The 9,903-nt window shown below is 38.8% G+C and overlaps 1 pseudogene; it reads left to right on the top strand.

Annotated features, from left to right (window-relative positions):
• Window positions 1–959: 959 nt before the first annotated feature.
• On the top strand, window positions 960–1,760 carry LOC149194707 (protein TUNICAMYCIN INDUCED 1-like; annotated as a pseudogene).
• Window positions 1,761–9,903: the final 8,143 nt, after the last annotated feature.

Genomic DNA, 9,903 nt, shown 5'->3' with positions numbered 1-9,903 from the left:
CTTCTTCTTACCCTACAAGATTCTTTTTTCTCCATTGTCATCCAAGCACTCAATAGTCATCCTGTGAAGATACAACCAATCCATACCCAAAATCATATTCTATGTGATCCAAATGTGAAGTGGCATCCACCCATGGTATTTAACGATGGTATTGTACTTGCCCATGGTATTTACCCATGGTATTGCAACACAAAAAATACCATAAATAATGATCCTCACTTCATAGCAAGACAAATTGGGAAGGGGAAAATGTAGTGGTAAACGATTCCTCCATTTTAATAAAGCGATATTTTCTTTCATATGTTTTGAGGCATTCACTATGTGTTTTATATTCAATGTTTGAGGTAAATATGTATGTTATTTCCCCTCCTCTCTACATTCATGGCTTCTAGATCTTAGCCCCCTAAGATTAGGATCAGTGGTATCATAGTGGGTTATGAATCCATGGCCATCCTCATCCTCTCCTAGTTTTGAATCTTTCTCACAATCATCTCAACACATTTCAATTCATCTTCATTTTCCTCAAATCCTTGGCTTTGTGGCACCATTCCAAGCATCACCTTCATTAGATGGGAAAACATGCTGTCTTATTAATCTCTATATTTGTGGCTTCCTATAGCCACCAACCCATAGATTGGCTCCACAACAACGTTTTCCCCACTAAATACCATCTCGTCGACTGTGCCCATGCCTCTACTGTGGCTCGCTGCTTTCTTGATGAGCTTCTGTGCAACAACATGACAATAACGCTCATTTTTGGATCCTCAAACCACACAAAACATTTTCATTGATCAAGTTTGACTCAAAGCTCCCATCGATCCTTCCTTTGGAGGTTTTTATTTAGTTTCTCCCTCAGTTGTTCATGCCATAGCCAAAAAAAATCTTGTCACAGACACTTTCAATAGTTTTTAATTTATCAGTTCCATTCGGTGTACAATTTTTTTTTGTTTTGAAGGTTCATGTTCAATTGATCTATGGCATTTCCACGACTCCATGGGTTTTGGTTGTTTCGATTTATGGTGTTTATTTTCATGGCTACTAGTGGATCAGGTGCTTTAGAAGAACCACTGATGCTCAAAGTTATCTCTGATTTGAAAGACTCTATTGTCCAAAATATGGGATGGAAACCCGAGGGAGTCAAGAATTAAAATATTAATTTGATTAAACCCATGGTTGTTCATGCCACGCTTTACAAATTCAATCTTCAGATTGATAATGTGATTCTTCCTCTCAAACTCTTCGAGGATGTGACTTCTTGGCAGTTTATGGAAGGTATTTCTATGAATTAGGATCAACAAGAGACAGTGGAGTCTAAGATCACTGTTGTTGAACGTCGTTGGAAAATTACACCTTTATCTCCCTTTCAGCTAGCAGACCCTTTATAGTTGTGGATAGAAGATGCAGATTACATGTGCCTTTCTTTACTGCATGATGTTGAAGTTGGAATATTGAAGAAGGTAATGCTAGCAGATGAAATTATTATGGCTGTTAAACATGCAAGGTAACTCTATCTAAGTTAGCTGGTTTAGATATCTCTACCCCTAGGTAGTAATGCAAAGGATAGAAACCTGGCTTCTAGCATGTTTGCATTGGCTTCCTAGTTAAGGCATGCCTCTATCAATGATGGAAAACCCTTGTCTTTGAGAATTGTAGGTCCTAGATCACTTGTTTATTACTCTATTCCCACAAACCAAATATGCCCAGGGACGCATTTCCCATGGGAATGTTACCTCGACTACAAAACTATCACCACCAACTGATGGGATGTGCCACCCTACAAGATCAATGCCTTGGGTGTTGATTCTCCATTTGTTAGTGATACTTGCTTTACCATTTCCCTCGGTGGCTTTATTATTGATACCGCTCCCCAATTCCAAGCACTCATTGGCTATATAGATGTAACAACCATGGGAAATAAATGTTAATAAAGGTAAAATAAGACCACGGGCAAGGGAAAAATATTCCAAGATGAATGTTGGGCAAAATAACCTAATCGAACCCACTTATTGTGTTTTATGGCTAAGGGGAAATTGGCAAAGGTAATGACTAAGGATTTGGAAAGGAAAGAAGGTATTTTTGGCACATTACTTAAGAAAATAAAGGGAATTAGGGGAAAATGAAGGTGAAAGGTCACAAGTTTCATGTGAGGAGGAAAATGAAGGAAAATATTGGAAAATTGAAGAAATTAGAGGCCTCAGCATTAAAAAGACCTCAGAGAATCAGTGGGTAGCCTTTTGTCAATTTAGAGTTAAAATTTGTCTCAGAAAGGATAAAGCACCAAGAGGAGAAATAATGTAAGCAAGCAAGGAAAGGAAAGGAAAATCAAAGAAGGATAAGGAAAACATAGAAAGGCAAGGATCAAGAAGATTTAACGAGAATACTTGTTAGTAATAGATTTCACTTGTGATTTCCTAGATGGTTTTGGAATGAATGGTATGTACATGTTGGTATATGGTTATTTTGTTGTCATTGGCATGGGTTTTTCTAGGATTCGACAATGGATTTTAGCCTACCCTTTCCATTTCCAAATAGCCATGGTGTGATAGGATTGTTCTTAGTTTGATCTTTGGATTGTCGGATGGTTTCAAAATCCAGTGTGAGTTGGTATCAGGAAATTCCTAAAGGCCTAGGAATCCCTTGACCATTAATGGTGAGATACACAGTAAAGCCTGAGGGTGGAGACAATAATATTCCCCCAAGGATGGTGAAGAAATTTTGAGGCATCCAAGCTTGGTTCAATTTTGTGATCTCGACACTGGTTTATGTGTGATCATGAAATGGAGAGGGTGGAGCTGGTTTAACCTCTAGATTCCCTTGCTTGCCTTTGGATTGGCTTATCCCATCAGATCCCACATTCATGCTTGGAATATGGAATGTGGGTGATTGGATTAAGAGAGATTTGGCTCAGCCCATCTATGGTCGGGTGGAACATGGAAGTCCCGAACCTAGTTGGTATTTGCCTATAGTTAATAAAATTTGAGTGTATCTTGCTTTTGGTAAGGAAAATGTACTAGTTGTTATGTGGCTTTAAAGTTTGTTCTCTTATGGTTATTTATCAATTTATATGCTGATTATAAGCATGGTTTTATGACAGATCTTAGTCACGGCTCTTTTCATGTTTTCACTCATATCTGAATAAATAATGAATACAAGACCTAACTGGTGTTACGATAGCTAATAAGAGAAGGTAGTGACCCTTCTTGTTAAACCCCATATATTTTTTTCAATCCCTTATGTTCAGGCTTCATTCAAAACATGTAGGCTTCATATCTAACACGTTTTTGACAGAATATCAGTCCCAGTAGGGGATGTTCAGTTGAAGTCCTGGTTTTAGTTTTTGGTTTACAATAATTGTCTTCATGTCTTTTATGAGTTCTAGAAGTTTCATTGCTTTCTGGGTAGAGGCTAAGCCCTAGTCCTGGAAAATAGCCTTAATTCTCGTAGTCACTGGCATAGCACTCGTAGAAAAATGCCACGGTCACACTCATGCAGGGCTATGGGAGTGAATCGGAACCCATAGTCGCATGGAGGCCTTGGAAAGGGAGACACTGGGGCTCTAGGTTAGGTAAAAGATGAGATATCTCAGGGATTGGACACCTGTAGGGGTTGGGTTACTCCTGGGGGTCCTATGGAATTTGAGGAAAGTCAGTAAGGTCTAGCTGTGTCAACTCCATTTCCTTAAGGTCATATAGGAGGTTGAGTCATATTATAGTAGCCCCTCAGCTCATGTTTACCCCAGGTAAGACGGTGAAAGTGGGTAGATGTGAGAGGAGGCATCATTACAGGGTGGTATCAAAGAAAGTTGTTCTCTCTTTGGGTCATATTTGATACCACAAGGTGGTATCAGATCATGGTTTCACTCTCTTTGGGTAATTCTGATGTTGTCAAGGATATGATTGACATGCATGGGATGAAGGTATACAATTGGTATGATCATGCATGTTGTTATTGTGATTTTATATTATTACACATATATGTTTATAATTATACATGTACATGCTAATGTGGATTGATCTTGCAAATGAGATAAGCCTCCCATGAACATCACTAAGGTATGGATTTTATTTTGGTATATATTTGGTTTATCTAACATGGTATACTTGCAGGAAGAAGAGAAGTAAAGATGACAAGCAAAATGGTAGATTACAGTTCCCGTGACACTTCCTATAGATCAGTTGGGAAAAAAGGAGAAGAGTATTCTCCTGGTATATCAGATACATTAAGGAGCTTGAGGGTAGAGATCAGAAGTTGCAAATAAGACAATGACAGGTTGGTTGAGGCTCAGGAAATACTTGCAATGGCCCAGGGGAAGCAGGTAGAGGTTAATGCAACAATCCTTCAGAGCTTGTTAGAGCTGCAGAAATAGGGCCAGATGAGAATCAATCAAGAGAAGGGAGAGAAAACTGATGGAGCCTATGGTAGTATATCTCGGTTTGGACACAGGTTGGATAAAGGGAACATAGTTAGAGGTGGCATATCATTGAATACATGTGATAGGAGGAGTGGTATGTATGGGCATCATTCTAGTTCCTCATCGAGGATACATCATTACAGCCATCACCATCATCATCCTTATAGGAGGAGGGAGTATTTACCTGAGGAGTGAAATAAGGTGAAGCCTCACATATTTGATGGAGAGATGAAGAAGCCAGAAGATGTGGAGGCATGGTTGCTTGGAATGAGGAAATTCTTCACATTTCATGACTATTCAGAGAACATGAAATCCAAGATAGCCACCTTCATTCTTAAATGGAAAGTAGATATTGGTGGGAAGATGTGAAGAATGTCAAAGGAATTCGGGAAGAAGACTTGATTTGGGATGATTTCGAGAGAATCCTCAAGAATAAGTACTTATCAAAGAGGTACCATGATGATAGAGCTAAGAAGTTTTGTGAGCTACTGATGGGTTCTATGGCAGATGATAAGTACACTAGCAGATTCTTGGAGTTGTTGAGGTATGTGTCATCTCTCAAGGAGGGGAAGGTAAAGATTTAGAGATACATCAGTGGATTTCCAATAGCATATAGAGACCAAATTGAGTTTGATGAGCCTATATTGTTAGAGGAACCTACTTGTAAATTGAACCATTGTTATGACCAGTCAAAGAAAAAAGATAAGCCTAAATGTGACTTGAAGGGAAATGATAGAGAAAAAGGAAAATGGCCACCAAAGTGGGGAAGGCCTCAAGATGCACGGGAGAAAGAAAATTTTGCTCCTTATAAGAAGTTCAGTGCAGTTGAGAAGGGACATGTGTCACAGCCTAGAGAGCAACAGATTAGAGGTGATAGTAGAGAACTGTTGTAGTGTTGTATATGTGGCAAAGATCATCATAAGAAGGATGGTCCATTGTACCAGGGAGGTAGGCCTCAGATCTATAGTTCTTAGGAGGCACAAACGGTTGGGAATGTTGGTCATAGTATTCCTTGGATTTATGGGGTTGTGGACAACAAGCAAGCAGATCACTAGGCACCTATCATTGATATGGATGGTGAGATTTGTGAGCAAGTTATATCTATTTTGATTGATCCTAGATCTAATTATAGTTATGTTAATCCTGACCTCGTGGATACGCGTGGTTTGAGAAAAGAAGTGCATTTAGAGTCTTCGTTGGTGCAGTTGGCTACAGGTATGAAGAAGAGAGTTTATCATTTGGTAAGAGCTTGTGCATTTGAGTTGAATGGTATGCCTACAACAACACATTTGAATGTACCGCCATTTGGATTGCATAGTATGATTTTGGGTATGGATTGGTTGTATCTTCATAGGACAAAGGTATATTGCTATGACAAGGCTATTGAGTGCTTGGATGATAATGGAGAGAAGAGAATCTTGCAAGGGAAGAAGATGCCTACATCAATGAGGATGGTCATAGCTATGGAGGATAAGCGCAGTTGCAGAAAAGGGTGTGTGATGTTTGTAGTTCATTTTTTCAGTAACAAGGGTAAGGATGTTGAGGATGCAGAAATATTCAGTAGGTACCCCGTATTGCAATAGTTTTAGGATGTATTTCCAACAGAGATTCTAGAGTTTCCTCTGCACGAGGAAGTATACTTTTCTATTGAGTTGGTACCAGGGGCAGCACCAACATCAAAAGCACCATATAGGATGAGAACACAAGAGTTAGTGGATTTGAAGTTGTAGTTGAAGGAAATGCTTGATAAGGGGTACATTAGGCCAAGTGTAATGCCTTGGGGTGCACCAATATTGTTCGTGAAGAAGATGAATGGTACTCTTAGATTGTGCATTGATTACAGGTAGTTGAACAAGGTGACGATTAATAAGAAGTATCCATTGCTGAGGATTGGCGACTTGTTTGATCAGTTGAAGGGAGTAGTAGTGTTCTCAAAGATTGATTTGTGCTCAAGATATCATCAGGTACACATCAAAGAAGAAGGCATCTACAAGACCACCTTTAGGACTAGGTATGGGCATTATGAGTTTGTTGTAGTTCCATTTGGTTTGACTAATGCTCCAACTACTTTTATGTGTTTGATGAATAGTGTTGCATCCTTATGTGGACAATTTTGTTATTGTATTCATTGATGACATCTTAATATATTCTAAAAATGAGGAAGATAATGTTGAACATTTAGCAGCAATGTTGAGATTGCTAAGAGAGCATCATTTGTATGCTAAGCTTAGAAAGTGCAGTTTACTTTAGACAGAAGTACACTACTTGGGACATGTTGTTTCCAAGAATGGAATAGTAGTAGACCCAAAAAATATAAATGTTATCATGGAGTGGGCAACTCCTAGAAATGCGGAGGAAGTCAGATCATTCATGGGCTTAGCAAGTTACTACAAGAGGTTCATCAGGAAGTTCTCATGCATTGCATATCCTAACACAACATTGCAAAGGAAAGGTAAGAAGTTTGAATGGAAAGAGAAGTGTGTAGCTAGTTTTGAGCAATTGAAGCAGTTGTTGACAAATGCTCCAATGTTAAAGATTGTAGATCTGGATAAGGAGTTCGTAGTATGTACAGACGCTTGCAATAGAAGGATTAGTGGAGTCTTTATGTAGGAGGGACACGCAATATGCTATGAGTTCAGGAAATTTAATGAGCATGAGAAGAACTATGTGACTCACGATATTGAGTTGGAAGCTATTATTCATGCCTTGCAAATGTGGATAGTTTATCTTCTTGGTAGGAGGTTTGTGTTGATGCGAGATCACAATGGGTTGAGATATCTATTTGAACAGTTGAATTTGCACACCAAGCAAGCTAGATTGTTGGATACCCTACCCTTAGTGAGTTTTAATTTGATATTAGGTACATTAAGGGAAAGGAGAATAAGGTTGCAGATGCTCTCAACAGGAAGGTACAGTTGAACCATGTTACAGAAGTGAGTTCATATGGGTCAGATCTACAGGATCAGATCTTATAGGAAGGACATGAGGATAACAGGTACATGGAGCTTATGCACAGGTTACAGTAGGGTAGAAGTGATCAGGATGTGGATTATCATCTCACAACAGATGGCTTGGTGAGATTTAGGGACAATATCTATGTGTCGGATCACAGTGAACTTAAGAAGCTTATCTTGAGGCAGTTTCATGTAAAACGACATTCAGGTCACCCGAGATATCAAAGAACATTAACAACAATAAATAAATTTTAATACTGGTCGAATATGAAGAAGGAAGTGGCAGATCTTGTGTCAAGATGTTTGGACTGTCAGGAGATCAAAGCGGAGTGTAAGAATCCATGTGGGTTTCTTCAACCTATTCTAATTTGAGAGTGGAAATGGGAGGTCATTTCCATGGATTTTATTACACTTCTTCCGAGGACATCGAGGCAAAATGATCCTGTCATGGTTGTAGTATACAGGTTGAGAAAGGTAGCTCACTTTATTCCAGTGAAGTCTACATATTCATCTGGTGAGGTAGCATAGGTCTTCATCATGGAGATTGTGAGAATGCATGGTATTCCGAAGAAGATTGTGTCAGGCAGGGATGCCAAGTTCACTTCCAAATTTTGGAAGGAGTTGTTTACACGATTGGGAATAAAGTTGGCTTTGATCACAACTTATAATCCACAGAGAGATGGATAGATAGAGAGGGTTAACAGGATACTAGAGGATATGTTGAGGATGTATGTCATGCATCAATAGAGGAGATGGGAGGAGTACCTTCCGTTGGTTGAGTTTGCATAAAAAAATGACTATATGGAGTCATTGAGGATGAGTATGTTTGAGGCACTGTCTGGGAAAAGTTGTAACACTCCCATCAGCTGGAATGATCCAGTGAATAGGGTACTTATTGGACTAGACATGTTGGCAGACATGGAATAGGAAATGCAGTTTATAAAGAAGAATCTAAAGACATCCTAGAACAAGCAGAAAATTATGCAGACAAAAACAAAGAATTTAAGGTGTTTGAAGTTGGGGAGCATGTGTATTTGTGCATCAAGCCCAACAAGAGCTCCATGAGGATCAGATCATGTGCCAAGTTGGCACCACATTATTACGGGCCTTTTGAGATCCTTGAAAGGATTGAACTAGTGGCCTATAAATGTGCACTGCCTATGACAATGAAAGTCCATGATGTTTTTCATGTTTCATTGCTTAAAATACATGTAAAGGATGTTAATCATGTTATTGATTAGTATATATTGCAAGTGGATAAAGAAGGAGAATTCCAGCTAGAACCCAAATGCATATTGCAGCAGAAACATCTCATGGTTCGAAACAGAGCACTCAAGCAGGTTAAAGTGTGGTGGAAGCACTTTGGGCCCAATGAAGCTACATCAGAGATGGATGATTAGATGTGGGCTATGTATCCTTCATTGTTTTCCAGTGAAGGAAAATGAGTCTTTGTATTTGTACATATTTATGTATAGTTTCTATTGTAAATACTGCAATGAGCTAAGTTATAAAGCTCCAATAAGCAGTATGGTTTTCATGTTGTCCTATTTTACATGATGATTTTTCTTTTGAGCAGGATGTTATTGTAAATACTGCAATGAGGTGAGTTATAAAGCTCCAAAGGTAGTATGTTTTCACTCTCCAGTGCTTTTTTTAGGTCTAGGTGTGGTTTAACATCGAAGACGGTGTTCCCCTAAGGGGGAGGGGTCTATAACAACCCCAAGTTAAAAGTTCAAGTAATGAAATTTAATAAAGGTAAAAAAATACCATGGGTAAGGGACACTTATTCTAAGCTAAATGTTGAAATATCCTAGTGGGAATCACTTTTTGTGTTTTATGGGTAAGGGGAAATTGACAAAGTTAATGGCTAAGGATTTGGAAAGGTAAAAAGTTATTTTTGGCACATTATTTATGAAAATAAAGGGAACTAGGAGAAAAGGAAGTTGAGAGGTCGCATTTTCATATGAGGAGGAAAATGAAGGAAAATAATGGAAAATTGAATAAATTAGAGGCCTCATCAATAAAAATACCTTAGATCATCAATTGGTAGTGTTTTTCCAGTCTAGTGTTAGAATATTTCTCATAAAGGAAAATAAAGTAAGCAAGCAAGGAAAGGAAAGGAAAGGAACATCAAAGAAGGACAAGGAAAGAAAAGGAAGGCAAGGATCAAGTAGCTTCAGTGGGAATACTTGTCGGTAACAAATTTAATGTGTGATTTCCTAGTTGGTTTTAACGTGAATGGTATGTGCATGTTGGTATATGGATCCTTTGTTGTCATTGACATGGGTTTTCTCAGGATTCGACAGTGGATTTTAGCCTAGCCTTGCCATTTCTAGATAGCCATGGTGTGATGGGAATATTCTCAGTTTGAGCTTTGGATTACAGGATGGTTTCAAAATCAAGGGTGAGCTGGCCTCAGGAAAATTCCCAAAGGCCTAGGAATCCCTTGAACAGTAATGGCAGGATATGCAGTAAATCCTAAGGGTGGAGACAAGAAAATTCATCAAGCATGGTGAAGAAATTCTTAGGCATCCAAGC

This window comes from Pinus tabuliformis, chromosome 2_2 (genome assembly GCF_031772625.1).
Source record: "Pinus tabuliformis cultivar Carrire ecotype Pingquan chromosome 2_2, CPIR1, whole genome shotgun sequence".
Classification (NCBI taxonomy): domain Eukaryota; kingdom Viridiplantae; phylum Streptophyta; class Pinopsida; order Pinales; family Pinaceae; genus Pinus; species Pinus tabuliformis.
The sequence above is the reverse complement of the archived record's forward strand: the minus strand, read 5'-3'. Positions and strand labels throughout refer to the sequence as shown.